Source organism: Arabidopsis lyrata (assembly GCF_000004255.2).
Source record: "Arabidopsis lyrata subsp. lyrata unplaced genomic scaffold ARALYscaffold_5, whole genome shotgun sequence".
Classification (NCBI taxonomy): domain Eukaryota; kingdom Viridiplantae; phylum Streptophyta; class Magnoliopsida; order Brassicales; family Brassicaceae; genus Arabidopsis; species Arabidopsis lyrata.
The window spans coordinates 3,435,391-3,442,487 of NW_003302551.1; positions in this window are offsets into that span (position 1 = coordinate 3,435,391).

Genomic DNA, 7,097 nt, shown 5'->3' on the forward strand with positions numbered 1-7,097 from the left:
TAGAACTTACAACCGTTCATGTTTTTCATACTATTTTTTCAATGGAAAACTTTGTAGGTGTTGGATTTTTGGTAAGTGCGTGTAAACGGTTTAAGCCGCTAGAGCAAACTTGACTTGACTCCATTCAGTGTTTGGGGTTAGGTTCTTTTTTTTTAGTTTTTGTTAGCAGGTCATGACATTCGTGAAACAATATAATATGGTCATATAGTGTGACCTCTGAAAAAGTAAAATAAGGATTGTCCGATCCTCCAGAAAAGTAGATATTCAAGTTAGAATATACAGCATGAAAAACATATAGATCGGTTCAAGAAGTGATATGAGATTTATCCCGGTGTTTGGTGGGTTAAAGATATGTTTAAGATGAAAGTATTTTTGGAGCGGCCGGGGCAAACATATATGGGAGATGAGTGCGGTTGGGCAAATTGGTCCTCACCGAAAGTTTTGTGTAAGACATTAAAAGATGTTGCCTCTAGCCTAAGGCACAAGCATCTATTTTTGCGTGAAGTGTGTTGTGTTTACTCTTTCAGATGATAGAATGTGTCTATTACATGCATGTGTAGATTGATTCATGCATGTATTATTTATCATCCATATTTTATACTGCTGAGGATCCCTTTTATTAGAAACATAAAAAGGTATATATATATATATAGGAAACTATCAAACCTTGGTATCGTTACCGAGTTTGTTTGTGATCTGGTTATGTCAATATAGTTATAGGATTCTAGGAGACTCAATTGATCTGCTCATTAAAAAAAAAAGGAGACTAACTGATTATAAATAAATTTTCACGTTTAGTGTGATATTGACTTTCTCTCTCACGGTTTGGCAAAGTCAAAAAACTTTCCATAGAATAGCAATTATGTATTTTTAAGACAAAAATACCCTTGTAACTGTGTTGATTTAGTTGCTTCTACAATCAAACTACGTGAACGAGAAGAAGATGCTATTTTTGTCTCTTTTACTTAAATACATATACATATATATATATATATATATATATATATAATATTCAGATTTACAATATTCAGATTCATATTTTACTTAAAATATTCAGATTTACAAAAAAAAAAAAAATCAGAAAACCAGAAATTAAGAGAAAAGAAACGAAATAACTAGAGAACAAAGAATGGTTGTTCTTTATTTAAATTCGAAGGAAAATTTGTAATGAATCTGAAATTTCATGGTGAAATAATTGATTTTGTTTCATTATCAAGTAGAGAGATTAGAGTTAAATGGATTAAGAAATTTCTAGCAAGTTGGAAGAAATGACAGAAATTAGTGAGAAAGCAAATGTTCTTCCCACGTGATTGACTTAACCACCAAATAACTAAACAATACTCAAATTCTTTAGCTTTTCGAACTTAAACTACTATCGATTTACAATATTTCTATGTAAAAGCATTCAAAATGTAAAGAAAACAAGATTATGAGATAACTACTAATGACGACTGCAAATTTTAGGGTTGCAGAAGAGGATAACTCAGGTTGAAGACGACTGCAAAATTACAATTATACCCTTCATCAAATTTCTGCTGTGTACCTATATACAATTTACGGTGTAAAAATGTACGTACATCTTTGTTGGTGACTTAATTTTGATGGGATATATTTGTTGATATAATAAACCACTATTGGCGAGGGATCTATTCTACGGTGTTCCTACTAGAGATGAAACCACTGTTATTTTTTTTTTTTATGTTTCTAAATACACTCCCAACAAACAATATATGTCTTGTCGTACTAATTTATACTTTTGTCTCATCAACTCGGCATTTACTAAATCATCGAAGACTAGAGAAAATCCATACAATTACCATTCACTTTACATCTACCATGTCAATTTGCATTTGTGTACTTTAAATATTCACTGTCATATACTTTCTCGTGTACATAATTAGTAATGTACGTACATTCTTCTAAAAATAATGTCTTAGCTAGTTATGACTCCACATCTAACATGCACATCTGTTTTCGTATACGTCAAACATTCACCTTTACATACTTCATGGGTACATAGTTAGTAGTGTACGTACATTCTTCCAAAAATCATGGCTTACCTCCCTTACATTTTCAACTGCAACCTCTTTAGCTCTCCAAGCTGTAGAATATGAAATCCGAACATTGAGATCATTTAGAAGCAACTGTGGTAAATCGACAGCTCTCGGACCCCCTTGCGTAGAACTGTATCTGTTCTTCACTACCTCTCCGAGAAGCTTACAACTAGCATGTTTAGTATAATTCCTCCAAGTGTCAATGTCACACGTATGGGTGGTGTGGATGTAGGATTCACACTCGATTGTCTTTAAGTATTTTTGCGGAGAAAAACTCTAAAATCAAAGGATGAAAATAAGAATTTGAACAGGAAAGTAACCAAGAAACTAAATAAAGAGAAAGAATTTGATAAGAGCAAAATAGTAAAGAGCTTTGCGAAATTGTAAGAGAGAAAGTATGTTGTATTGCTTGATTGTAAGAGATAAAAAGATTGTTCTCCCTCAAACACATGCGTTTGAGGTTGTTTTTATAGAGAAAACATGATCAATGCGGTCATTTACTGCTCATAATCGCATTGACCCGCATTAATCATGTAGGTTACAATTTGACCGAAACGGCTTGAATTTGAACTATCTTGGGCTTCGCGTGGATCTTCCGAATTCTTTCTTGTTGACTCCGAACTCATGCGTCTTGACGCTGCCGCGAACCTCGAACAATATTCTCCTCGCTCCGGCCTTTCTCTGTGCGAGCTGTATGCTGAATAAGAGCGAACTCCGTACTGGTAAAGATCGAGCTCTTTAATAAACTGAATCGAACTTTCGGCTGGTCGAGCTCGATTCTCCTAATGAAATACCTAGAAATCCAAGAGGATTATTATGTAATAATGACGTGGACAGATCCAAATGGATCCTACCGAAAGTGTGTGGGATCCGACCCCAACAGGTGGTATCATACGATGTGATTTTGAAATATTTCGAATTCTTGACGACTTGAGCAGTCAATGCCATGGACAATTATCATCAACGCAAACCATCTCCAATCTTGTAGGACATGACCGAGGTTGCTTGTAGCAAAAGCATTCTTTGATTGCAAGATAAGCCATTGCTTGTTGTATGACTTTCTTGTTCATAAAAACACTTCCCACATACAAAGTCTCACATGTCGTACTCAGTTCAACTTGTGTCTCATTGGCTTAATCATCGAATACCGGAGCAGCATCATTATAGAGAATCTCCACCTCACCACCATATAATGAAGAAAAGCCACTATACACTTTGTAAGCCTCAGCTGCGGTAACTAGCCGATGATCATTCAGTGCCCCACTTGTTGATGCTCTAATACCACACTCGAGAACATCATCCCCAGTAACTTCGTCTATACCATTAATATTGGTATCCGTGTACGTAACAAAATCACCTTCGCAGCCTGTATCTTGTACACATTCGCTAGTGTACGTACATTGGTACAAACTATATCGAAACGTACGTGTTGGAGTCACGGTTGGTGTACGGTCACCCAAATGAGAAATGTTATCTCCGCCAGGTACACGCTGACTTGTGTACGTACACTCTGCCAATAGACAACTGAATTCCCCTGAATGTTCAACAGTCTGTTGAGTGAGAATGACGTCCTCCTCAACATTCCCAATTCCATATTCTTCTACAATTACTTCATTCCACTTGTTGTAATCGTAATTTTCGCCACTACCTTCACTACCATCTATAGTAGGATCGAGGGTACTTTCCCCCATTCATCGTCGCCTTGATGATCATCATACCCATCACCCTTTTTGTTGTCCTCCTCCTCTTCATCTCTATCTGTTTTATCGTCCTCAATGTCGTCTTGCTCATCTACGGCCTCACTATTTGCATCCACATTTAAAGGCGCTACACTGGTTTTTGGTGTCTTTGCACTCCCAGACACATGGTCACTTTCAGCATCATGGCCATCATTCCTAGAGACAATATTTCTGCTTGCCTTGACGGTTGTAATAAAAGAGACAAAGAAGTTCACTAGTATCCCCACCACGAATCAAAAAGAATGTATCCAGGCTGATTTAATTGTCAATTTAGACGGGAGGACATTTACTTTCTATCATCATCGACATCTTTTCCGGCATCCAGTAACTAATTATAGAATTGCATTCAGTGGACTTCAAACTGAAAACCTCACATAATGTACGTACACGTGTACGTCATGTTTTCCTTAACACGTACACACCGACCAAACCTGCTTTCCTCTAGTTCGAATTTTCATTCTTCTTCTTTGCATCACCATTCACCAACCATATTAAATACTAGAATATCCATTACCCACCTGCATCATAAATTCAGCAGAACCCCATTAAATGCAACTGAAAACATGATTAAACTACAAAAACAAAAAGAATTTCCAACTACACACTTTATAAACCTAACTAATAACTATATATCCTCATTTAGCATTTGCAACAAAACAAAAATGGAAATAAAATTTGTGGATTTTTATATCAAAACCAATGTTGATTTCGTACACAGTCACGATCAAGTGTGTTATAAGAAAAAATTCTTAAACAACTTCATTACTTACACGATCAATGCTTCTCTTGTCTCCAAACTTTGTAAAACAACAAAATCAAAACTTCTCCAGCATCACATTTGTTCATAAAAATTTGTTTGTTTGTTTTTTCTTGTTTATCTCTTAAAATTATTCATAAGTATAAACAAATATTATAAGAGGTAATGATGAGTTTGTATTAATTAAAGTGGGTAACAGTCATGTCTAAACAGATGTCACATAGTATTTTAATGTTATTAAGCCCCCATTTTCACTGTACAACCGCATAAAAGAATTAAAAACAAAAATATTTGAACCCAACTAGAAACACTGTACATAACTAAACCGTACATGGAACAGTACATCGTTACGGTGACAAGGGTATTTTGGTCAGAATTTGGCTTAATTGCCAAAATGTGAGAGATGAAACTCACTTTGCCAAACCGTGAAAATAAAACATGTTCTTCTGTCCTGCCCTGCAATTAACCCCTGATTATAAAGACTATCTCTATTGCTCATTTTTTGGTAAACTATCTTTAAAAATTTTCATAATTAATTTTAATGTTATTTATTGATTGGTGTTTTTAAAGTGTGTGAAAGTGTATTTAAGTAGACATTTAAGACATTTTCACACATTTTAAAAGACACCTATCAATAAATAACATTAAAATTAATTATGAATTTTTTTAAAAACACTCATATAAACATAACCAATATATGAGTCTCCTGAAGAATGGCCTGCTTTCTCCAATCTGCTAGATAATTTTGGTTTGCTATGTGCTTCTTTTCCCTTTTTCTCGCTTTCTTATATTTCTCGTTTATGTAATTCTAAGGCGGATTGTTTAGCTCGATCTTCTAGACTTCTACTCTCGGAAGCTACTTTTGTAAACTCTTCTTCTCCTGATTGGGCAACCAATCATGGAGTTACTTTTTAATTAATGTGTGGTTGACAAAAAATAAAAATAAAATAACCAATATATGGAGATGGCCTAAGAGACTTTGGTTCCAAACTCGTAGCTGTTAGTTAAGGCTTTGAATTTCACTGCCGTATATTGTAAGTGAGTGTTGTTTATATGTCGCCATTTGGATTAAAAATCGAAATATCATCTCTAACATACAGACATATCATAAAATGAACATAAATTCATGGAATGGCAAGTTATGAATTGAATATCGACTTGTGTTATTAAGCTCTTAGGCTGCAGTATTTATACAACAATGAGATAGACCCTAATCCTAATACAACTAGGCAATCTAGGAGAAAGGAAATTATCCTATCAAGTAAATAGATAATATAAGATATATAGAATATATCCTAATATGGAACCTAGAATGTGATTAGACGCAAACGCTAGTTGTTGCGTTTGCGTCTAATCACATTAACTAATTAACGCGACAATAAAATTAACAACGGGTCTGATTGGTAACAAGCTGTTAGCTGTTAACTGGAGCTGTTAGCTGTTAGGGAATAGTGCAAAGCTGTACAAAAGAATAAAACACGAAAGTTGTACAAAAAAATAACGCAGAACAAATTTTAAAAATTTATTCTGATTGGAAACATCATAGTGGTACACATAATAAATAATATTAAGAATTTAGAAAGAAAGAAAAAATTATATAGAAATGTACTTTAGTATATAATTACATATGAAAATTAAGATTATATAGAATGAACAATATTTTATTGTTAGAATAATAATATGAATTTACTAGTCCTATAATAAATAAAATTTTCTTTATTTTGAGCAATATAACATTTCAAAATAATTGTTTGATAAAAAAACCATTATTTCTAATGAGATTTTTTTATAGGCTGTATTATTTACTTTTTCGGAAATCTTTATCTGAACATTCGAGACTTTTTTTTTTGCATTATACATAGTTACAATTATATTTTATAAAGTTTAGTTATGCGGTTAATAATACGGTTAACCGTGCGGCTAATCGTACTGTTAAATAACGGTTTTGATACGTTTCCGGTATATTAACGGTTACGGTTAGTATATTTTTTTTAACCGTAACTAATCTAGTTTTACGGTGAATGGTTATGGTTTTTAACCGTTTTATCCAGTTACGGTTGAAAAACGGTCCAGTTACGATCCAAAATACGGTTATGGTTAGCTTTTGGTCATGCTTACTAGGCATGACCAAAAGCTAACTATAACCATATGTTGTACAGTAACCGGACCGTTTCTCAACCGTAACCGTATAAAACGGTTAAAAACCGTAACTGTAAAAAATAATTAGTTACAGTTAAAAAATATATTAACCGTAACCGTTAATTAACTGTAAACATATGAAAACCGTTAGTTAACCATATGGTTAACCTCATAGTTAAAACTTTAAAAATATAATTGTAACTCCATATAATGCAAAAAAAATTATCGAATATTCAGATTAAGATTTTCAAAAAAGTAAATGATACCGCATATGAAAAAATCTACGTTATAAAAAATGGTCTTTTTCTCAAACAAATATGTTATACTGTTATTTTGCTCGAAATGAAGAAAATTTGGTTTGTAACATACTTTTTGATTTTATGAAAAGTATTATAATAAGTTAGGTAA